Source organism: Thunnus thynnus, chromosome 24 (genome assembly GCF_963924715.1).
Source record: "Thunnus thynnus chromosome 24, fThuThy2.1, whole genome shotgun sequence".
NCBI lineage: Eukaryota > Metazoa > Chordata > Actinopteri > Scombriformes > Scombridae > Thunnus > Thunnus thynnus.
The window spans coordinates 7,784,959-7,809,255 of NC_089540.1; the positions used below are offsets into that span (position 1 = coordinate 7,784,959).

Here is a 24,297-nt window from a genome sequence, read left to right on the forward strand (position 1 = left end):
ATATGTTTGACTTTTTATCTGATATTTATCAACCACTCTTTCTTCTCTGATAACCCCGACATTTTGAAGAACATACTCCATCCCACATTGGTATCATTAACTTTGTCCATCTAGCATCTGCATGTGGTTTTAATGCCATTATTTGCAATCAGTGCCTCAGCTGAATACAAATGTCAAGAGGGCCTCTTAAAGCCAAGCACAGTGGGAGCAAGAATAAAGCTGCCCTGGTGCACCAGTACAGAGTTTTCTTAGCAATTTTCCTGTTAATGACCACAATCACAGTCAAATGGTGGGATGCAAATTTGTGCTCGGTGCTACGACGCAAATTTACTCAGAGGAGTTCTGCTGCAGATTAGAGGCCTGTTGACACTGTGAGTGGGCAGTTTAGTTTTACATCAGGAAAAAAATTGTTTTGATGCATGAATTCAGCTTAGTAAATAAATAACTTGAAGTAAGAAGAGTTACATCAAAATCAAGGATTCCCTAATCCCTTGTTTTTAGAACTTTCAATACTGTAGCTACTACAGAAATGTTGCATAAAAGTGATCCTGTGCAGCCTTCACTAGATTATGTATTTGATCTGTTAGTGTAGTTTTAAATCTCCTTTTTGCGTTAGTTTACTGATTGTTTTAACCAGTATGAAAAACAAATGCAATACAATTTTCAATGCAGATAAACAGAGATAGCAGCTCAGTAAAGTTAGACCACTATCATGTGTTGAAATGATGCCATAAACTAAATGAAAATTCCAGTATTTCGCAACCTTAGTGCTATTTTCATATTTTGTCCATGATCATATTTTACTCTCCAGCTCAGTTGTAAAGATTTCATAAATGCAGTGTTGGCAAGAACAACCTAGATCCAGGCAACAGAGGTGAGTAAAATGTTATGATCAAAATGAGAGATTGAAAAGGATAAAGAGTCCCAGGTTGACAAATACTGAAATTTTCCTTTAAGGTAAGGCTTTTTGCAGGTTCTTGTCTTTTTTATGCTTGGTCTCAGGTCACAGTGACCTCAATCCCCAGTGGTGTATTACAATTTCTACCATACAATATAATACATACCACCCCAAACCCTCTCAGCACACATGCGCACCCGCCCACGCAACCACAACAAACACTAATTTCCTTGCCGTGTTGCCTGCTCTCTCATTTGTATCTGCGTGTGGCCCAAGCTCATGCTTTTCATCGCCTCCATTCCTCTCTGTGCTTCAGCATCGCGGAGGTGAATCCTGTGCTGCCAGGAAACAGAATAAAACAATGGAGTCAGTGAGACATAGCAAGGCTAATGGATTCACCGCCGCCTCGTCCCCACCTTCGCTTTTCATGTGCAAAAGTATTCATCGAGTCTTGATGGCGCCGGCCATGCATGACACTGATTCATTTAAATGGTCCAGTAAGAATAAAAAAAAAAAAAAAAAAGAATTTTTCACACACCTGCAGAGTTGGCAGAAAACAATTCAAGAGGGGCGTATTGAATCAGCATTTTCATCTCAAAATGGTGCGAACGTTTGTTTACCATTTTAATGCGTCCTGTTATGGTTCATTTGTGGGTTTGGCAGATTTTTGACGGTGATGATTATATCCAGCGCTATATCCTTTACTGTCACACGCAGACTCCTTTGATACCCAACAACATGGCAGGCAACACCAGCCAGCAAGTAAATAAGAACTGTTTAGGGGCCGAGGTGTTTTGTTGACTCCACCAAACAGAATTTTAACGACCAAGCTTTAACCATGCTGAAACTTTATCCAGTATTTTTAAAATAAGGGAGAAAACATCCTCTTATGCTGTGTACCAATAATAAAAAGTTTATGCAGAGTTCTTAAGTTGTGTTCTGCATCAGCTCTTAGTTAAATTATGGATCAGGGCCAAGACAGAGTGCTGAAATCCTACTGTGTATTCAAACTGTATCTAGTGAGAATACCAGGCTGAAAACATTTAAGAACAGAAGATGGCTGACTGTACAAGCCTGTCTCTGCTGCTGTTTTCTGTTTCTTTTACGCTTCATTAAGGTGTAGGAGGTGAAAAGTTATTTTTATTTTTAACCTATATTTTGCTATTACCAATGAAGGTAATAGCCGGGCGATCCTTTTGGTTTGAAAATAAATGTAATTCAATAACTGTATTTGTTGTGTTTTGCACTATGTTTAAGCCCCAGTGGTTCTTTTAACGCATTAAGTTTTCATAGACTTCTCAAAAGCTTAACCTAGGATACAGCTTTTGTAATAGAGAAATCTGGGATGGTTTTAACAGCTTTCTGAAAAAGGTCCAAAGCATCCTTGTCCTCATGAAAACAGCTACAGTATTCAAAGAGAGTTTTCACTTTTATGCAGTGTGAATAAATTGCTTTTGCTTCCCTTGAGTTGAATATAAACGGACACATTATTCAATTTGCCTTGCTGTATAATGTTAAGCGACTTAAAATACAGTGAGGCTGCCAGGGTAATTTGATAACTTCCTACCTAGTATATCAAAACTGATATGTTGAATATTCTTTTTTTGTGTAGTTAAGCAGCAAAATGTGCTTCAGTGGGCTATTTTCAGCTCAGGTAGCATTGTAGGTAAATTGGTTGGATACAGACGCTGTGTGGCCTCTCCGGTTCCTTGCTTTGCTTTGATGACACCTAAGATTAAATGGTTGCTGTTGGCTGAAATTCAAAGCTCTGCAGTTTGAGGCTACAGTATACAGGGTGCATACCTGCTGTATGTGACACACTTAGCTGCTTTTGGCTAAAGTTCTTCTATGTGTATTTCTGTCCTCCTGCCATGAGGCACATGCTGCACAGTCCCAGCAGACAGTATTATGACAGTGATATCATCGTTTTGGGTCTTCAGTTAAACACATTTGATTTGAAATGAAACCATGACTTTGAGGTGAAAGTGCTGACTTTTAGTTTTGAGGATGTTCACATGCAATTTTTGAACAGTGCAACAGAACAATGATACTAAACATGACATGCATAACATTAATTTTGTATGAACTGTCTACATGCAGCCCAGACGTTATGACTGCAACACATCCATGTATGCAGACCCCAAATGTCCATTTCCACGTCCATTTCGGGGTATATCTGGCCCTTCAGTCACCAGATCTTAATCAAACTGAATATGTGTTTCACTGCTAGATACCAGAAACAAGCATGAAGTGAAGCTGGCTCCGGTACAGGCCTGAGAGAGCATCAGCATGAAAGATACCAGATGACTGCTGATGTCTGTGGTGACTGTTGGACGTCAAGGGCTGTCAAAGCATTCGACTCCATTTGTTCAGTTACTTGCAATTACTGATCCCTAAAATCTGTACTAAAAAGAGTCAGCATTTTAACCTCAAGGTATTGTTTTAAATCCAGCATGCTAGAGTACAGATATACTGTATATAACAGGAATAATAAGTCCATTTCACAGAGTGGTACAGTATGCCGATGCACTGTGCACAGGTGCTTTTCGAAAAAAGAAAAGGTCACCATTGTCATTGCTATGAATTTATATTTGAGGATATGGACAATATGTATTTTTTAACCAATCTAGTTAAATACAGCTCAATACATTCCTAGAGCCTGGTCCATTATATAGATTTCCTTTCTACTGACTCAACCAGCAGCATGTTGTGCAAATTGGAGCACAGTTAATGTCATTAGAACTCACATGTTAGTCATCAGTAGGACAGGTTGATTAGGTTTCATTTGATCATTTTTCTGGCTTTTAAAACATCAATTCCCGGAAAAGATGATTTGTAAATGCATAGTAAACATATCCATTATTTCCATAAATCATTAAACCAAATGCCAGAACAGCAGCTACAAAAGCTAACTGTGAAATTAGTTAAATAATTAATAAATGGAATCATAAATGTATTAATAATCAGTGTTATTCCTATTAGGTATGCACGCATACGTCCACATCTGCCCGTGTGCAGCAACTTGATTTCATTGTTAGAACCAGAAAATTACAGTGTGGTCTCCTATCATTCCCCTGTGCAACAACCCCTGTTTCTCTGGTGCATTAAAAGTCACAAGAGTGGAACAAATGGCACAGTTTCCACAATCATTCCGAATTAATGAGTCTCTCCTGCAAAGAAATGCAAATTTCCAAACGCTAGATTGCTTCCTAAAACAGGACTGAGGGAGAAAAAAAAAATAAACACATTTCTTTCAGCCATTTTAGAAACAGGCTTAACGTGCCTCGCTCTGGTATTCCCCAGTCTCACAGAATGCTTCCCCTTCATAATGAAAGCCTTATTGGCTTTGGGGTGCCAGAGCAGCTGGTTAGTATGTGGAAAATTTGTACAATTTGCAGTCATGCCATGCTGCAGTGCTATTAAATTACGCAACTTCCTGTTTGTTGCACTCTGACATCGTTGCATAGCTTTGTGGGACATCCAGTCCCATAAAAACAAGCATCAATAAGGCCAAATTGTGGACAAAAACAGTAGCTGCATGAAATGAAGACTTTTTTTGACATTTTTGCTGCACTAATTGCTACTAGTAACACAAACTGTATAATCTAGTTTAATCATACTGAAACATTGAAAACTTGATCATTAAAACTTAAATATGGTGCTTTTGTGTTGCAAATTTAATGTGAGATGATGTCAGAAACGTTGTCACTTGAGTTCATATCCTTCACATTGAAGCACTTCATAGGTGCGCACCTTTAGACAGATTTTGGATATTAAACTTCCTTCATCTACCTGCTGGGACTCTCCTCCTACACTGCAGCATGTTGTCAGCATCAATAAAATGTCTTCAACTCCAGAAACAAAACCAAAAAACAAGAAGAAAGAAAGCAAGAGGAGAATCTGTAAAAAAAAAAAAAAAAAAAAAAAAAAAAGCCAGAAGCGGATGACTTTGATGCTGAACTTCATGCTTTCATTTCTTATTTATTACGGAGAATACTGCTGTGTCAGTGTGTGCATGCGTCTGTGAGAGATGACTCTGTTATGTGATCGGAGCCCGAGCTGCTGTCGACTCCATGTCGGGCATCCAGATCTCAACGGGACTTGGCCTGCACCCCAGAGATACATGATGGGTGAGACAGAGATGTTTGATGTAAACTGTCACATCTCTCCGCTGGCGTCTACCACATAATGCACCACCAGTCGAGAAGAAACAAGCGTAGCCCTTATTACATGGAAGAACCACTTTGTCTTATGCAGAGATTAACCTTGAGCTGCCGTCCACTGTGGCAACACAGCAGGCTCCTTCACCTTTAAATAATGATAAACCCGCCTCGGAAGGAAAGCCTGTGACACGAAGCCCAGCATGCATTTGTGTAGTTAAAAAGCACCGCATGAGGAGTTCGTCAGTCTAACTCTAATGCTGTGACCTTTTTTTGGCGCGGTGACACCAGCCACGCCAAAGGCAGCAAATGATACAGGCAGGAAGGCAACTGGAAATGTGTCACTGGCATTTGTCCATTAGTCAACAAATCGGCACACAGCACAGGATGGATCGCTAATGCGGGATTTGTGGCCCTGCGTGACATGGTGTAATCCGGCGCCGGTGCTGTTTTTCTCACCTGTTCATTAGCAGAAGACGGGCTTGTCCCATCATACCAAAGCTGCCTCTCCATTTTCTCAGTTATACGTCGCACTGTTGTGAGCCTGCATGACAAGTGTAGGAAAAAAAACACAAAAAAACCTGCTTACTTGTATAGTATATGTGCACATATGCTATTGTGTTCACGAATGCACTGTGATGTATACTGTAAATATGGGCTGAATAGGTTCGGATAGATAGTACGTGTAAGTGTGTATGGGAGTGAACAATGCACTCTGCAGCGCATTTCCACAGTTTTCGCCGTGTTTGGCTGGCCCTTGTGCTACCGGATTATAGAAGATTTACATGGCACTGTAATAGCCAAGTCCTTCACCTTGGGACCTTTTTTAATCTTAATTAATTTCTGATAATTCCTCATTAACATTGCAGACATAAGGGCTCCATTGCTTAGAAACAACCATACTAGGCCACATTTAGAGCAACGCCAAGCCTTTACTCTACCCAAGAGACGGAAAACAGGGAGTGATGAAAACTGAGAAATATGAGAAAGAGAGAAAGAAATGATGCGAGTGTTTTTGTGCGTGTGTGTGTGTGTGCTGAGCCAGAAAGACGGATACTATGAAGGGGACAGAGTCAAAAACTTGAGCTTCTTTGTTTTCTCTCCATCTTATTTGACTTGACCTTGCTGATGTTCATTAGGGTCAAATGAATCAGCAACATTGGTTCACAATGTACATTTCTACCCAGAGTCCTCCACTCCCTAGCAGGTAGTTGAGTAATGACTAATGCCTCTGCATGACATTATGGAACGGTGTTTTAAACAGCGAGAAAGGAAGAGGGAGAAGGGAGAAAGAGACACTCTGGTCGATTAATAATTCATGCTCTGCAGATGATCTGTGAATAGCGGTGGTAAACAGGCTTTTATGGCTTTTAAATCAGCTATATTACATGCCTTCATGAAACAGAAAATGACCAATGACTCCACTGCTGGTGCAATTTGGATCCAACTTGTCGTGGCTAGCAGGAAAAAATGAGTAGACTCATGAATGGAAAGCTCGACTTCGTTATAATGTTTGTTTGGAATGCCTTTCATATCTGTTGACGAAGGGAATATTGTAAGTGGTGCACCATTAGGCACCAGAATCCTTCTGTGCTTCCACAATAACTCCCCTTTGATGACTGATAATCTGGAAATAGGGCCATGGCGTGACAGGCATCAATTTAATGGTAATTGTATTGTTTTTTCATGAGGAAACCTCCATTGGAGAGTAATAACGGGAAGAAATGAGTTTGCGCTGTGCAACACAGTACGCATTATGTAGATGTGGTGGTGGATATGAAAAGGAATTGTGTAGCATTTCTTCATTCCTGTACTGTATTTCAGAGGCGGTTTATAAGCTGGCTAGCTTGTTTTTGATCATGCGCGGTGGCATGATTCAACATCCCGGCTGCCAAAATGGCACTGAAGGCTGTTTTGTACTTGTATTTTTTGCCCCCCCCCCTCTTCTCTACACTCCTAAGTTATTTTTAATTTGTGGTTGCAGCCCTCACCCCCCACCAACCACATTTCTCCTCCCTCTTCTTCTTCTTCTTCTTCTTCTTCTTCTTCTTCTCCATCTTCTCTCCGTAATAAGAACATGCAATGTGTGAATTTTTTATAATGTTATATAAGAAGCCCCGGCACCCCTAGAGACCCATGTCCTGGTTCTGGTGTGTTCAAAACAAGCACAAGAGAGGAAGAGAGCAGAAAAGAGGAAGAGGGGGGAATAAAAGTTAAGAGGGGATTCAGAGAGATGGAGAGGACTGGAGAAGAGGAGGAGGAGGAGGAAAGAGAGAGAGCATTGCAGAAAGTGAGAGCGGAAGGAAGAGGGAAAAGCGGGTTGGAGGAAAGAGGAGAGGAGGGAAAAATAAGAGGAGCAGGCGAGGAGGGAGGATTAAATGAAAGCAGGAGAGAATGCATGCGGTAGAGGAGCCTGTGGGGGGAGATCTTCCCATTAAGAGACACAGTGCTCGGCTCTCTGATCTCTTGAGTTGTGTTGTGATGCCAGACAAGAATACTCTAGGGCGACAACCACTGCCACCAGAGAAACAGCTCCTCAGCGACTGATATGCAAATACTGTATACAGCTATAGCAAGGAGAGGGAGGGACGCAAGGGGAGTCAAAAGAGGAGAGGGATTGAAGGAAAGGGAGAGAGGGAGAGAGGGAGGGAGGGGGATGAGACAGAAGGCGATAAGCCAGTGTATCCCAGAGCGCCATTGTATGAAAGCTATCTCAAAGTGCGACAGGGAACCTACGAAGCCGTACGCAAACTTTTCGGTTTGCACTAAGATCCTTTGCCGGTTGAACAAGGTAATATGCAAATACAGTGTTTAATGTAACGCTGGCTTGATTGCACCCACTGCAAGCATAAAGTGTGATATATTATGTATTGGCTGGGAGTACATGCTGGTAATGTATCAAGTAAGACCTAAATATTTTAGGACATTTAGGTTTTAGATTTAGAATAGGAGGAAAGTGAAGTTGCAGCGTGGGGGGTTTTCTCATGCATATAGAACTGAAAAGAGCTCATTATGGTTAGCTATGAGTGGTACACAGTTTAAACCAGTTTGGAAGCCAACATCCCTCTCAGAAATAAATGTTAATGGCTGTGTTGTTGTTGCCTGTGTATTCAAAGCCTGATATAGCTAATTCTGCTGTGTCACAGAGCTGAATTGTTTCCAAAACCTATTAAAGACACATCAGTGAGCCAAACTGTTGCACTGGGTGACATATTCCTCATGATGAACCCAAGCACCTTTTTGAGTCAATCTCACATGCACTGTTCTGCTGTAAATACTCACTATTGCACAAAATGTATATTAATCCACTGCTGAAATTAGTCCCCAGTTAATGCATGATATACTCCTGTGTGAGTAGCCTTTGCTAAAACCTAGAGTGCCCAGCTTTTTTAGTATACTACTAGCATTTTTTTATCCAAATGTTGTGTTTGGGGTCCTGGAGACTCAGAAAATGTACTTAACATTGTTGTATAGCTTGACTTTTCCTAATTTTGACAGAATTTCTGATAAAAAAAATGATTTGGAACTGAATTTCTGCTACAGAAAATGATCTTACTTCTATTGGAGTCTGAGAGAGCTGAGGTGTAAACATGGTTAATACATTATGCTGTATATCTTAAATTGATGTTGACAGTTCTTTTTACACAGTACCCCACCAAAATCCCACATATGTCTGTTTGGATTTCTGTTGTTGGAGTTTTGTAACAGTTTGTAATAAGAGGTCTCACTGGGAGTCTGACCTCTCTGGTGTCTAACTGACCTCAAACATAAGTAACTTCACCTTCATCAAATCTGCAAGCCCAGTTTGTGGCAAAGTGAAGGGTTATCACTTCTTTACTTCCCTCCATATTGTGTTTTAATAAGGTCAGGTTAAAATAACATCAAAACAATAAAAAAAAACATCTTAGGCCGGCTGTGGCTCAGGAGGTAGAGCGTGTTGTCCACTAATCGGAACATTGGCTGTTCGATCCCCGGCCTTCCAGTCTGCATGTCAAAGTGTCCTTGGGCAAGATACTGAACCCCAAATTGCTCCCGATGGCTGCGCCAGCGGTGTGTGTGTGAATGTGCATTAGATTAGATCCTGATGAACAGGTTGGCACCTTGCATGGCAGCCTCTGCCATCAGTGTATGAATGTGTGTGTGAGTGATCGGAAGACTAGAGAGGCGCCATATAAATGCAGTCTATTTACCATTACCATCAACGACAATAAATGGGCTTGGGGCTAAGTGTGACAGCCAGGGTTAGAAGGAAATTGAGACTGACTAATACATTGTTAGTTTTGGTCTTATCATAGAATTAGTTGACAACAAGAGAAAAAAAATAGAACAGTAGCCTTGTGCTTTAAGTTTTGCATTCAAAGTATCAACAGAAAAGAGCAAGGGCTCATTTAGTTAATTTAAATTCCCAACATGAAATCATTAGGTGTGTGCTTTTACTGTGGCTTTAAATGAATTGCAAACTAGTCCATCTATGAAGGTTATTATTATTGTTTTTCCCTAAAATAGTTAGATTTAATAAAAATGATAATAAAGCAGAAATCAATGTTAAAATCCAATCTAAACCTAATTAAAATATGATTTGCAGTGTGCAAACAACTCTGGCTGCATACTGTAATCACCAGCTAGAATATTCAGAGATCTCATCATGAGAGGACCATGTTTGCTGTAAACTGATGTGAAGAGTGTCTGCTTGCAGCATGAAAAAGAACTAAATTGTAATGTGTAAAAATTGATAAGTGGATCTGTTACTTTATAAAAATGTGTATTTTTGTTAAAGTCATTATTAAATGAAAACAAGGCTTTGGTATCCTATTTCTGCTAGTGTTTGAAATTCTTCGCTGCTATCTATCTGGCTATCTAACCACCCTTATTATTTTAATATGATATTTCAAATACCATTCTGAATGTGTGAGCAGAGATGTAGAAGCTAGTCAGGGAATAAATGGGGAAAATATGTTCTCCCTTCTTAAAATATATCCGTCTTCTTGACAGAAAGATTAAGCATCTTTGACAGCCCGGCTCCATTACCCAATTTTGGATTTTGGGCAAGCATAGAGGGTAGATAAGTCATCTGACAAGGTATGACACAGAGACAGTTTGACTTTTTTCAGGTGTATGTCGGTGCCCAAGAGTCCTGTCTTTTTCTCTTGGGTCGTGAATCTCTCAGGAATATTTAATGCGAAAATGCAGTTTCTGTTTTCCTGAAATGTTGAGGCATTTTTTGCTTTCTAAGACACGGTGAACTGCACAGTGTCAGTACAGTGGCAAATAATGCTGTCAAAAGCAATAATTTTATGATTATCATTCCATGTCAAAATATACAGGAAATAATAAAGAAAGGATTTGATACAGTGGTGATAGCCTAGCCTTAGGGACTTGTTTATTTTGTTTTTTGTCAGCTGACATTATCATGATCATTATGTCCGTGCCGCCCGCATGATCCTTACATGATTGCCCTATTCCAGCTAATGAAGCTGGCTGCACGCGCCTTGATACCTGTCACCCTGCCAAAGCCTTGCCTCCACTTGATTGCCTCTGGTCCAAGTAATTTATTTGTTTATTTTCATTAACAGAAACATTAGGTCTCTTTTCTTACCGGATACAGAAAATCCGTTAATGAACATGCCAGTTAAAATGAAGATGAAAGCACCAGTTAATTATCTCCCCGAACATTCTGCGAGACAGATTAATTCCAATAAAAAAGAGAAGTCATTACCGTCGGCTCGACTTGTCAATGTGTTGATCTGAGAAGCTGTTTACAAGGTTCATAGGATAAGAAATGAAATTGAAATGTATTGCAGGACCTCATTACAGTTATCATACCCTTGTGGGAAACTTATTTGAGAAAAAACGGTATGTTGCTAAATTTAAATTCATAAAACTGTCATCTAACTCACCAAAAATCCTCCCCAAATGACAGAAATTGTCATTTTGACCTGAAAATGTAACAGTTGGCCACTGGGTTACCATAGCCTGATAATGGTATTACTGTACCAGTCATTTCAATTTAAACACCTACTGTAGTGTGCAGAAGTAACAAATAAATCCCTGCCAGCTGGCCACAATCCTAATGTTCTGCCACACAAAGGTCAACCCAGCACAGGTACCTGGGCTTAAACTACGATTTGACACGCTACGATTAAATACATCCCTTGTCACATTACTGTACATGTGCAGTGCACAAAAATGTGGACAAACTTAAAGAACAATGTACTGTCATGATTTTTAATTTATTTTTATTGTTAATATTTTTTAAATGATTCATTGTTACTATTGATACTTGATCATGAACATGTATAATAAACAACTCTGGGACAACAAGTAGAGTCTTAACACTACTTTGTTTTGCCCAATCAATAGTGAGTAACATAGCCCTGCTGCTGGCAAAATTTTCAGTTGACACTCATTGATGCTAGTAGCAGTTAAAGGTACCCTGTGGATTTTTCTTGTAAACAAAGTTATGTTTACATTCAGTGTTTCTCACTAAAATGCATTGTGTGTGCCCTTGAGGCCTAACAAACATGTTGGATTCATTTACTTCCTCATAAAACAAATGCAAATCAGATTTTTAAAAATTCTGCATTGTTTATATCCATGTTTGGTAGTTTGCATTCCTCTTCATCCTTGCATTTGTTGTTGCATTCCTACCTTTTTTGGCACATTACCACTGCCAACTGTCAATCAGTGCAAAAGTGGAAACCAGCAGCAGGAATGTGTGTCACTTACTTGCTTGCTTACATGCTAGCGCATGTGCATGTTACAAACAAAACAGGGACCCACGCGTAGAAACATTCCTTCATATCACTACTGGTAGTTAAAGGGGACCTATTATACTCCTTTCCAGCTCTATATTTTCGTTCTGAGACTCCACTAGAGTAGCTTTGCATGATTCATTAGCTCCTGTCTCTTTAAGGCCCCCCTCTCTATGAGACCACTCTGTTCTGATTGGCCAGCTCTCTGGAAGCCTGCCAAGGGGCAGCCATATCAGAGTCATGTTAAGTTACTGCTGATGAAAACCTAACATTTCCTACTTTGCTGCCTCATATTAAAAGCTTTTAAATGACCAAATAATGGAAGACTTTTATTTTGAATAATTTACAGGAAATTAAAGGTGTTCCTCACCAAATTAGCAGAGCTTAGTTAACAGCGTTAAAAGACACTCAACACAACAATATATGGAGATATTTGATATTCTTTGTTTAGTGAATCAGTTATAAATAATGCAGGCAGGAATAGTACAAGCAGAAACAGCTACAGTGATGATGAAGTTTGATGAAGAGCTGCAGACAACCAGCACACCTCCAACAGTTTTTAACAGACCCCTTTAAAAACACCACAGGGTACCTTTAACTTGATAGTTTTCACAACGATCAAAGAGATATGCCAATTTTTCTCCTTTTTTCGTATTGCTGAAAAAATCTGTTGTGGACAGCAGTTCCAAGGTCTTGAACCAAATTTACTAAGTTCTTAGATTGTTATTATGAGCTACACATATCCAGAAGGAGTAATGAGTCATTAATTGCGATGGGATGTCCTCATCCAGCATACAGCAGTAGTTAATGGGCACACCTATAATAACAGCAACTAGTTTGTTATAGTTTATGTTGTTTCCAGCATTATATTAACAAGAATGAGAAAGCCAAACATGAGTTTTTCACTACTTTGATAAACGTTACCATTTATCTTGGGATCTATTATTCTTGATGGTTTCCTAAATAGTGGATAGTAGATAAAGTTGGAGGAGGAAAGACATTTAGAAAGGCTAGTGACAGTCTCTAATCTGCATGTTTACTGCCTTCATTAGATGATCATCAAAGTGTGGAATCGATTGTGTAGTAGTCGCTCAGTGAGGAGCCATATATCCAGACCCTGCAAGAAACTTTGGTTGTTAATCGAAAGGGAGTTGTGCGCTGAGGGTGTCTAAAGAAAGTCTGGCAGTGTATTTGTGTGCCAAAGTCACTGTGTTTGTGTGCTGGTGCACATTTAGCTTTTTTATAGCACCACTCCAATCATGGTGTCTGCGTGTGAGTGGATCCGGTTTGTGAGAAACTCAAGGTGCCTCCAAGTACATCTGTAAATAAGCGTGTGTGTATGTGTGTGTCAATCCCAGAGTGTCTCTGTAAACTCACATATGGTATGTGAGCACCTTCTGTTGCCAGCAGTTCTTACCCACAATGCTTTATGACATATATGTGTATATTATCCTAACCTCAGATGAGCGGGCATGGCGAGCGCTAATGGAATGCGTTGGCCTAAAATAGCCCATTAATGACACAGCTTGTTTAATGGAGGTGATGGCGGGGGTTGGGGGTGGCCAGAGCCTCATCTGTGATTGGTGGCGAAGGTAATCAAGCGACACCGCCACCCTCTCTCTGCCGCCTTCATCCCTCCTTCCCTCCTTCCTTTCTGTCATCCCCACCCACACTGCTGGGAAGAGGAATGCAGGAGGGAGAGAGAGGGTGGCAGCGGGAGAGAAAAAGAGGCAAGAAACTCTGTCTCGTTACATCATCACAACCCCTGGTATTATGTGCACCCTGATCAAAATTCATGTATTCAGCCCGCCTCCCGCTCTCGCGGATCAGTGAGAAAGAGGCGACTTGTTGGTTTATTAGCGATCACCCATCATATTGAGCCTAGACTTGGATGGTTGTGGGGGTGAGAGAGGTGACTGGGTGAAGAGCTGATAGCACTGATGGATAGGCTGATGAGGAGGGGAGAGAAGGGCGCCCTCTGTAATCGTTGCCCAGCGTGTTTAGTCATGGTCCTGGTAATCTCTGGTGACCTTGGCTGCTGGCTGGATTTCCGCAGTGCCGCATTAATATGCACGCAGTTAGGAGATGGGCTCTCAGCCTGTCTTTGAGTCTGTTTTCGTCTGTCTCTTTCTATCCTCCCCCCCCTACACACACAGTCTCCATCTCTCTCTCGCTCAACATTTATGTCTCTTCTCTCCTTCCCCCCTTTTTTCCCCCCCTCTTTCATACATTACTGGCAACCATCTCTCTCATCCATTTAGCTCACCTCTTCCCATACTGTCTATAAAAGAATCACAGACTTCAGAATTTATGATGGCATCTGAATTGCGCCGGTGTCAGAATTTGACAGGCTGAGGGGTTTTTAAGGTTATTTTTATGGCATTTCTGCTTTATTAGATAACATGCAGCCGAGCAAGATGGCGGAGACATAGAAAGAAATGATTGAGGTCTTCTGTCAAATAACAAACTTTGATGTTTAATTTTCTTCTCAGTGTATTCTATATGCTTTGTTGTTTTAGTCATCATTTAAAGGAAATTCTTGATTTGCTTGCTTTCCTCCAAAGGGAGGTCAGAGGTCAGGGTCAGCTACTAAGCACCAGCACTGTGTCTTGCTCAAGGACACTAAATGGTGGACACTTGCCAACAACTTGAACTAAGAAGCATTTGGTTGAAATACTGTATTTTTTTGCACACAATTCTGCTATACCTCCTCACATACACAGTCACTGATTGGAAAAACAGGCGGCTTTCAGACAAATATGACAGTGATTTGCAAACTGCAACTTTCTGGCACAGAAAAAGAAGAAAAAAAAAAAAGATTGTCCCCCTTAATATACTGACTCTGCATTTCACATTATAATTTTCTCCGCAGTGGGAAAATGAAGATGACAACTTGGCTACACATTTAATTTGCACTGACTTTAAACTCAAATAGACTGACAGGACAAAGAAATGATGAAGGTGTGATTGACTGGCTGTTTGCACCTGTTGCTTTGCTATTTACAGTAATCTTACAACAAGGGCTTTTGTGAAACGTGATTACGTTTTACCGCTTTAAGGTTCAAAAGTTCTTGAAAATATGAATTAGAAAGATCGTTCTATTTGTTAAAGTGACTTCATGAGATTAAAGTCCTGCAGCACAGATATAGGCTCTTCACTGAAGACAACACTCAACATTAGTGCGATTTATGCAGCAATTTGTTTCTGTTTCTGTCAAAGCTTTGAGCGGGTACTAGTCTGATGCTTTGTCATAGTCTACCAATGACTCCCTTTTTTCATCACATTGGACCTCTTTAGCCTTTTAACGGGAGGAAAAATCTAATTCAATTTCTTTATGACATCCTCTTCATCTCAGCAGGGGAATTAGAGGTTTTTTCATAGCTCTCTTTCAGCCCAAAGCCTTTATCATGTTTTTTTGTCTAAAGTCCAACCAAGGGCACTTCCTCCTTGATTTTGCTTGATTACTTGTGGAGGGAAAGCCAAGAGAGGATGAATGAGACAGACGCAGATTAAAAAAAGAAAAAAAAAAGACCCATCATATTGCCAACAATATCAAAGAAAGACTGAAAGGTGTTGCAGTTGCAATCCAGGTAGGCATACTTCATAGCTAAACAGCAGAGCTGGTTTGGTTTGATTGATATACTGAAGCAGTGGTCTTAGCATTTGATCAATATCAGAGCCACTGCTTTTTATCCAGTGCAGCTACTGCACAGATACTGTAGTTGAAGTTGTTTTACTCCGACCTCTAGCCCTTTCCAGCGTTATCTGCTGAAGTAGCCTGAGGGAGACAAAGAGGAAGTTCTTGAGGTCTAAGAAGCTGAACTTCAAATGTTTTGTCTTTACAAAGATTACTTTATTAGCTGTGTGCAATTTTTTCCTTCCGCGTTTCTTTTGTAGATGTGTACATAGCTTAATTCTACATCAAGGTTACAGAATGCTGATGCAACCATCTGGAATCCAAGTGTTAATGCCAAAACAACAGCCTTGTCATTATTGTCGGCCTTTCTGATTTAAAGGCTATACTGTAATTTCTTAGGAAATGAGAATGATTGCAATGAGTGCATCTTTTCTTAAGACATAAAAACAGTTTGTTTGGAAAGCTGAAGGCATCATTCATACTGATCATATTGCAAAGTAAATAATGTATTTCAAAAAATACCCACAGAATGACATTAACACCTCTATGTTGCTGATGTTGCAAAATATGCACTGAAAAGATAGCACAGCTATTTACACACATGTTAAATGAAAAAATAAGACACTATAAAATAAATAATTATATGAATAAATACAGAAAAAATATAATAAGACGGAATTGGCTGTCAGCTGATTCAGACCAAAACAACAACCAATAACATAACTGGATCTCCCCTGTTTGTCACAATGGACAGATGAAACCTTCGTGATAAAAAGTGGTATTATGAAATAAAATGGCTATTAGGGGAAATTGCCTCATGGAATAAAAGCAGACCTTGGAAAAAGGACATTTTCAAACAAAAACAACTGGAATTAAATAACCCACAATGACCCATAATGAACTCTGTTATTGAGAAGGATAAAATAACATGTGATTATAGTCTGCTGTCTTTTAGAATTCAATTATTTTACAATTTCAAGGGTTATATTTTGTCTGTATTTATTGATATGATTGTACATTTCATTTATTGAATATTGAACACTTTGGGTTTCCATAGTTGGCACCTGATGGTACTTTATATTATACTACTTTATATTATTCTAAGGGAGCACTTTAATATAGCTTTTGCAGAGCTGCCATATTTCTGAGTTTGTTTTGTTTAATTCAAATTATTAGTGATGTTTAGATCATATGATATTTGATAATGATGTGATACTCTGATCCTTTTTACTGTTGTTTTTTTTTTTGTCATGTTAAAAATCTAGACTTTTCTCAGATTGTAAATTGATCAGCACATACTTCAAATTTAATAATCTCATCATATTCCTACCAGCTGCTGGATCTCTTGTTTTGACGTCTACTTCTAAAGCAAACCGCATTAATGAATTTTAGATGTAGCTTGTTGGGAGGAGTCGGGTCTCATATGTCTCGCCCAACTCCCAAACACCAAAACCTTCTCCTGCAGCTATAAACAATATGTAAACCAGCATATTTGGAAGGAAATATGAAAAAAAAAAAGCTTCTTACTTCTCGTTTGTTGTTTTTTTGGAAGCTGGTGACACCTTCAAAGGCTTTACTTCTCTGCATGCCCACATTCACCAGCTGCAGTGGGAGCACTTACCAAATGAGAGAGCCGGTCTGAACAGCCCAAGAACAATTGCATTAATTTACTGTATTCAACCACCTCTGTGGATAGTTTGTTTATATTGGATTACCCTATTGTTACCTCACCAGAACCTGCGATTCTTGCTAACAAGCCCATTGAGTCTCTCACCGGTGAAATCCGGAGGGCTGTACATTGTTTTTGAGTTTTATTTTGCTTTTGTGAAGCTGACTGAGTGGCACTAATTGGCATTCATCCCATTTTTTTTGGTTACGCAAACATACAAACAGCACTATTATATACAGTAATACAGTATGCATATATATTTAAAAAACAACAATGATGAGTCAGTGAATTGTTTCCTTTGCATGAAATAAGAATCACCTTTTCTTTAACCTTTTTATTACTGTTCTACTTTCAGTAGCTCCCCAGTTTCTCCTCAGACGGTCATCCATCTAAAGCAGTGAACCCCGGTTTAATTAATTATGTATATGCAAATGTATGCTCATAGTGCCAGGATCTCCATTTTCATTTTCTTGGCTTTTTTTTTCTCCTCTTCTCTGCCTTTTCTTTTTTTTTTCTTCTTCCTCTGTGGCAGCTCCAGGTGGATTTATTGTAAATTCAATTTGCATTAAGGTTCTAATTTGCTGACACTGTGCATGAATACATTTTTTAAACTGTTATGCACCTCAGCACCTACAACTGCTCAACTCCCCCACCCCCCATCCCTAACCCCTACCTCCCTGTGCCTGAACTATGGGTGCATTTGGAGGGAGAAGACAGGGTGCAGCACATAGTAATAGAATTCTTACTAAGCTTCTAATTGGAGCAAAATAGGATGGCTTTTTTCCGAATCAGGAAAATGAACTGCTTGTTATCAGCCGGTTGGCTGAGGGATAAGGGAATTGCAGTTTGTGTGTTGAGGGAGCTGTTTTTTTATGTGTGTATTGAGTGGAACATATAGCTGTGTTTGTGTGGATGTGAGTGTGTGTGGCTGCATGGTTATATAAGCTCAAAATGACCAGATTGGGCTCATGTTCATCTCTTATTTAATTAGTTTCATAGTTGAAAGTGTTTCTGACCTAAATACAAGTACTCCCTATTTGCAGTATTTTAATATTATTCATTTAGAGTTTGCATTATTTTTGTTTATTTATTTATTTATTTATTTGTTTATGTATTTATTTATTTATTTATTGCAAAGGGGAAAAACTCAAATTGAAATTCAATTCTATTTTATTCTCTTGTACTTGCTTTAAGTTGGTGGCTCTCCAACTTTTTCGGAGAGATTTTGGAGCAGTTTACATTCAGGCCAGCTTTTAATAATTCATTATCTGAAGGCTCACAGCTTGACTGGTACAATAAATTGCTCACTTGCCTCTCTAGATTTACTGTATGGATAAGTCAATGTGTGATTTGCAGACCTGCTTTCTTCCACAGTCTGCGCTATAATTGGAGTTGTAATGTCAGGAGAATCTCCTCCCAAAGGTAAAATTGTTTTAAAAAGGCTCGTTTGAGACTGTTAGTCATCTTCAGTCTAGAGAGAAAATTGGAAATGATTGACTTGTTGGCAGAGTGTGTGTGTGTCTGCTGATGGCCTTCATTCTCTATCAATTAGTTTTCTGCATCTTTTATTTCCCCCCACCTATTTTGAATAACCAATTCCCATCACACACAGGGGCGCCCTAACATTACTTCAGTAGACCCCCTTCCTCCTTCACAATATGCCACAGCAACATTAATTCAGCACCCTGCATCACTGGACAGCGACAAATAGTAAATGGAGTGCCCTCCTAATCAGTTAACAGAATATGAAACTCATCAATCTGAGACAATACGTCAACAATAAGTCAAGACAAAACTAGGTTATCAGCCATGTGACTGGAATGGTAAGGAAAAGGCATAGAGTTATAATACATCATGAACATGGGTGTATTGAAACGTGGTCTGCAATTTTTTTTCTCCTCATTGCGCAGAAACTCCTGAAATTGAATCACTCCTGCCACAAAGTCTTCCTCCAAGTCCATGTGATATTTTTGTTGTCCTTTTCGATGTCTTTACTTTGACAATGAAAACTTTTGCTGCTGCTTGGTATGCTTGGTATGATGTAAATCATGTATTTACAAAGAGTGTTGAAGCGCAGCGAGAGGATTCACTCCTTATCACGTCCACCCCCGCGTCACAGGTACCTTACCGGTACTCTCCTACATCGTGTTTACTGTGGCTTGTTTTTTTTTTTTTTTCTTTTTTTTTTTTAAAGCTCATGTCTCGTGAAGCCCCTGGTCCTCGGTTGGAGGCCCAGGGCCCGGGGCTTAAGCCTTGGTAAGCCCGTGCATTAAGGCACCATTGCTCACACACAGCTGTCCTTGTCTCTGAAACTTCCATTTGGCCTGGGGAGGGAACAGACAAAATTGTTCTTCCTCTACACAGGATGTTGTACCTACAGTGTCTTTCTGCTGTGTACAACATGTCCAGAGGTTGAAATATTCTCCCCCAGATTCCACAGGCCTACATATCAGCACCCTGAACCAGCCAGTAGGGAGTCACTAGTGCAGTGACAAGGATGTGATCCTTCATGAACACTGCAAACTGAGTTCAATGGAGTGGCTGAAGAGTGCTTTTAGGTGGATGGATGGATGGATTGAGGAATGGAAGGAAGGAACACAGAATATGGTCATTTAGTAAAAAGCACATTTAGAAATATATTAAATAATGATAATATTAACAGTAATTTAAAAATGCAATATCCTGCATGCTGCAAGAGTTAATATGAAGCACACTGCTAACAATGTCCAGCTTAATTATTTATTTGAAGTCATATTTTCATTACAATTGCCATTTGGATGAGAGAACTTCACTTGTTTTGAGTGCTGCAGCACTAAATAAAACTAATTGGAGTGTCTGGCATTTTTTATCTTTTGTCTTTTTTTTTTTTTAAACAAAAAAATAATAGTTTGCCACTCAATGCCCCTCATATTCATTGAATTACTCCAATATGATGGATTTTCTGGGAAGCTTTGTAGTAGAAATGCTGCAATAATGTCAATGATTTGTGAACACAACTGTGGCTATTTTTTTTTTTTTTTTTAATTGCAGCTTTGATCAGTTTTATGATGCTCTGATCTGATGAATAACAACCCTGTCCCAACTTTTCATGGGAACATCAAGCAGGAAAGAAAGATTCATTTTAATTTCAATTAAAGCAATGGACGTCTCGACAGGACAGAGCCAAAAATACCTCCCCCCGGTGCAGATATATGAAAGAAACAAGCATCGGCATTTTCGGGAAACATCTCAGCCAGCTGTCTTCACTTCCCCATGTCACTGGCTGAACACTGTCACAGGGAATGAGTGCAGTGCATCATATTATCTAGTTTGTAATTGAATTGTAGCGGGAGGTAGGTTGGTAATCAGTGTACAGCAGGTAGTTTTCGTTCCAGTGTTTGACAGTAATGTCCTCTAATGGGAAGCTCTGGCTCTACTCTTGTTCCAGGCCACTAGGCTTCCCTGGATCCCTGGATGCCTGTGTGAGCGTGTTACTGGGATGTGTTTGTGTGACTGTGTGTGTGTGTGTGTACACATTCTTGTGCATCCTGAATGTCAGTACGCAGTCATGTTTTTTTGTGTCTGTAAATGTTCAGGTTCTGTGGGCTTGGCAGACATGGTTGTTCCTGCAGCTCCCCCTTGCTTTAACTGAATTTCTTTCAATATTCCAGATTTTTTTTATATATATATATTCGACCTTGAAGACATACAGTTTCTCTGAAGAACCTGAGTCACTGTCCACTTCTGCTGAATTATTGGCGATTGCCTCAAGTGATTTACAGCACAGACACCCTTACTTGTGTGGCTTTTGGAGACCTCACTGTCCTTGCTCATCTGCAGCTTGAATCATTTCTCTATCATAATTTTCTTCCTCTCTTTGAACTGTCGGCACAACCTCCCCTCACCCTCCCACTCCTCTGTACAAGAATTGAATAGCTTGGAGATAGAGGAAGGGTAAAACAGAGAGACAGTAGGGGAGAGAGAGAGAAAAGCACAAAGGCAAAAAAAAAAAAAAAAAAATAGAAAGAGATGATGCTCTGGTAGTTAACAGTGTGGGAAAAAATGAGAGACAAAAAATAAGGTCAGAGTTGACATATGAGACCTGACACCGGCGCCCATCAGGACGGTGCCCGTTGCTTGCTTTGTTACATATTCTTGCCATCTTATCATTTCACAGACAGCTGGCGCAGAGGCTGATGTGACAAGGCTCTCTATCCATCTGGGCGCGCTCTATTTTCACCAACGCTCATTTCGCGGGGGCACCGGAGCACAACGCCCAAATGGTGTGTCGGTGTCTGTAGTGGACCGGCGAGGGTCTGAGTCACCGGCTTAGCGCACCCACACCGCCATGATACAGCACAGAATAACAGGCTGACAGGGTTGCCAGCGGAGGCAGCGCGGATTGTGTGGCCCGTTCTTCGTGCGCGCGTGTGTTCTCGGTGTGTATTTTGTACCTGTGTGGGTGGGTGAGAGTGTGTGGGAAAAAAAAAAAAAAAAAGTCTTATCCACACTCTTGTCCTATGTGCGCAGTCATGTCTGCAATGCAGCACTCGGGTATTTTTTTTTTCAGGAGTCAGTATTGTTTATGTTGTGTGTCTCGACGCCTCCTAAGGCTGTTTGTTAGATGAGAGGATTACTGGCACCGTGGGGAACAGAAGGATGTTTTTCTGATTATATAGTGCTCTCTCTGGAGGAGACACCCCAGCCATAACAGGATCAGTTTTACATCTGCTCCTTGTCAAATGTTCCTCTGAAATCGGCACGAGCTGGTAGTAAACATATAGATATAAGTCAATTTTCATAGTTTGATTGCCCGGGATTATCAAAATGCTGTTTGGGAGACATAATCACCCCCTTTAAAGTCAGAGAAGTCATCACAGATTCACACGCTGAGATGATAAGACGTTTTGTCAGATTTGGACATGTATGAGTGTTAACACAATGATGGGTTTTCCCTCACAAATTTGATATGAATGCTATTGTGCATAGAAGAGAAAACAGGCCTAATCACCTATATAGAGTTAAAGAGGCTGATTTACTGTATAGTGCTTTGAAGAGAGATTTGCTGCTCTTTCTATTCAGTGAGAGCATTTCTACTTCATATGCAGGTTAGGAGTGTATTTACAATATTGTATCCACATGATGCTCTGAGTTAAAGAAAATTACAATGTGGCAACATGTCTACGCCACTTTTTTGCAGTTTAAAGTTATAGCTAATATAACAGGGATTCAGCCTACAACCATTTGATGAATGCTTGCACATTTTCTCTACTACACACTTGTCAGGCCTTCTCTCTCTCTCTCTTATATACATAAGATCTGGCTAGTTAGCATGAGCAGCGATAGTCACCATAGCTGAACAAAGACAAGAGTGCCACATTCAGAAACATTAAAATGTAAAAGATGTAACAGAACTTGACACACTGTTTGATTGACAGATGATGTCTGTCAAGTGTCAGAAATGGCACTGAGGTGGCCACTTATATACCATATATATACTTATATGCTGCTGAAATGCATTGCAGACACTGTCTTCATTAAGTGTCAGTGACTATTTAAGAAAAAAATATTGCTTAGCACACAGCTTTGCTTTATAAAGCTCAGTCTCTATAACTTGTGTTGCTTCTTACGACTGAAAAATAGAGCCACGTCCTCTTCTGTTGCATTGCAGAGATGCCAAAAGCAAGAAAGGGTGTTGTTTTTCTTTTTGGAATTTAGGTCAAAAAACCCACGAGATGCTGATAGCTAAGACAAGATCAGAAAGTCTTTATGGTATGATAAAGTCAAATTGATGAAAAACAAAAATACATCAAATGGACGATTGGTATCTAGTGTTGGTGCATGGTGTAGACATGTACTGCCTTCATAAGAAGCTTCTAGTCAAACTAGTCTTACCTACCTGTACTTGTGTGTGTGTGTGTGTTTACTTTCCCCAGTGCATCTTTCCTTATTCTCTTCCCTGCAAGTGTCCGCCCTGCAAAGTCAGCCTCGTCCCCTTTCCCATCAGCTACCTCTCCGTGCGCCCTGTCCCCATCAACATTTAACCCGTGATTGGAGACAGCAGGCACCACTCTCTCTGGAGGCCGTGTCCAATCAGGAGAGCCGAATCTGATACAGAAGAAGGAAGCCGGCAAGATTGCGGGCAATGTTTATTTTGCGATAGGGGAAAAAAAAAAAAAGTTCTTTTTTTTTCGTCTTTTTTTTTTTCCAATCGCATATGAGTATTTGCATATAAATAACAGCCCAGTGGCTGTCAGGGAAGAGAGGGAGTTAGGGAGAGAGAGACAAACGGCAAATAAAGATGAAGTGTCATGAGAGTAAAGTGCAGGCGAGATGGCGGAGAGATAGAGCTGTTTTATCTGCTTGTGAGGAACAGTGAGGAGGATTGGAGGTAAATGTCACTGCAATCATGAAATAAGCAGGGCAGCTGTAGTCGACCCCCCACCACCCCATGCCACCCCCCTAAATATCAATCCTTTGATCTACATTAAATCTTAAAATCTTTTGTAATTTCTGAAAACAAAGGAATAGTGTAACTTTTTAAGAAATATACTTATTCTCTTTCTTTCCACGGGTGTGATGAGAAGATCAATACTCTACCAATTTCATGTCTCTACATTACAGGAAAACTACTGTTATTACAACTTGGGTTTTATTTTTCTAGCTCGGGGCATTGATAATATCAGTTATGATGTCTGTGTTCTCACCAAAGTAATGGCAACATTGCTAAAAAACGGTCCTATGGGGCATTAAGCAGATAGGTCAGACATATAGGTTGAACGGACAGCCAGAGCTGTGAAAATATAAACCAGAGTTTACCTATTATGTACAGAGGTGCTTAGCCTAGATTAGCATGAGGACTGGAAGCAGGGGGAAACGGCTGGTTTTGCTCTGTCTGTAAAAAAAATGTGGTTAATTGCGTGTTGGAGCTATTTTGTGATGGACATCCAGGCTAGCACTTTCCCCCTGCCTCTAGTATTTATGCTAAGCTAGGCTCCAGCTCCATACTCAACACACAAACATTAGATTGACATAGACTTCATATCTCACTCCTGAAGAAGAAAGTATTTCCCAAAATGTCAAACTATTCCTTTAACTCTCCTCCTCATCTGCAGAGCCTCTTTGTATATTTACAGACTGGTGGTTGTAGATTCTCCTTTATGTCAGCATATGGCTCATAACTGTGGTCATTTTAGCATTCG

At 40.0% G+C, this 24,297-nt stretch overlaps 1 protein-coding gene across 3 annotated transcripts in view; it reads left to right on the forward strand.

The window, feature by feature from the left end:
• LOC137176834 (interleukin-1 receptor accessory protein-like 1) overlaps positions 1-24,297 on the forward strand; it is a 301,386-nt gene that overhangs the window by 108,592 nt on the left and 168,497 nt on the right. The window lies entirely within an intron of this gene.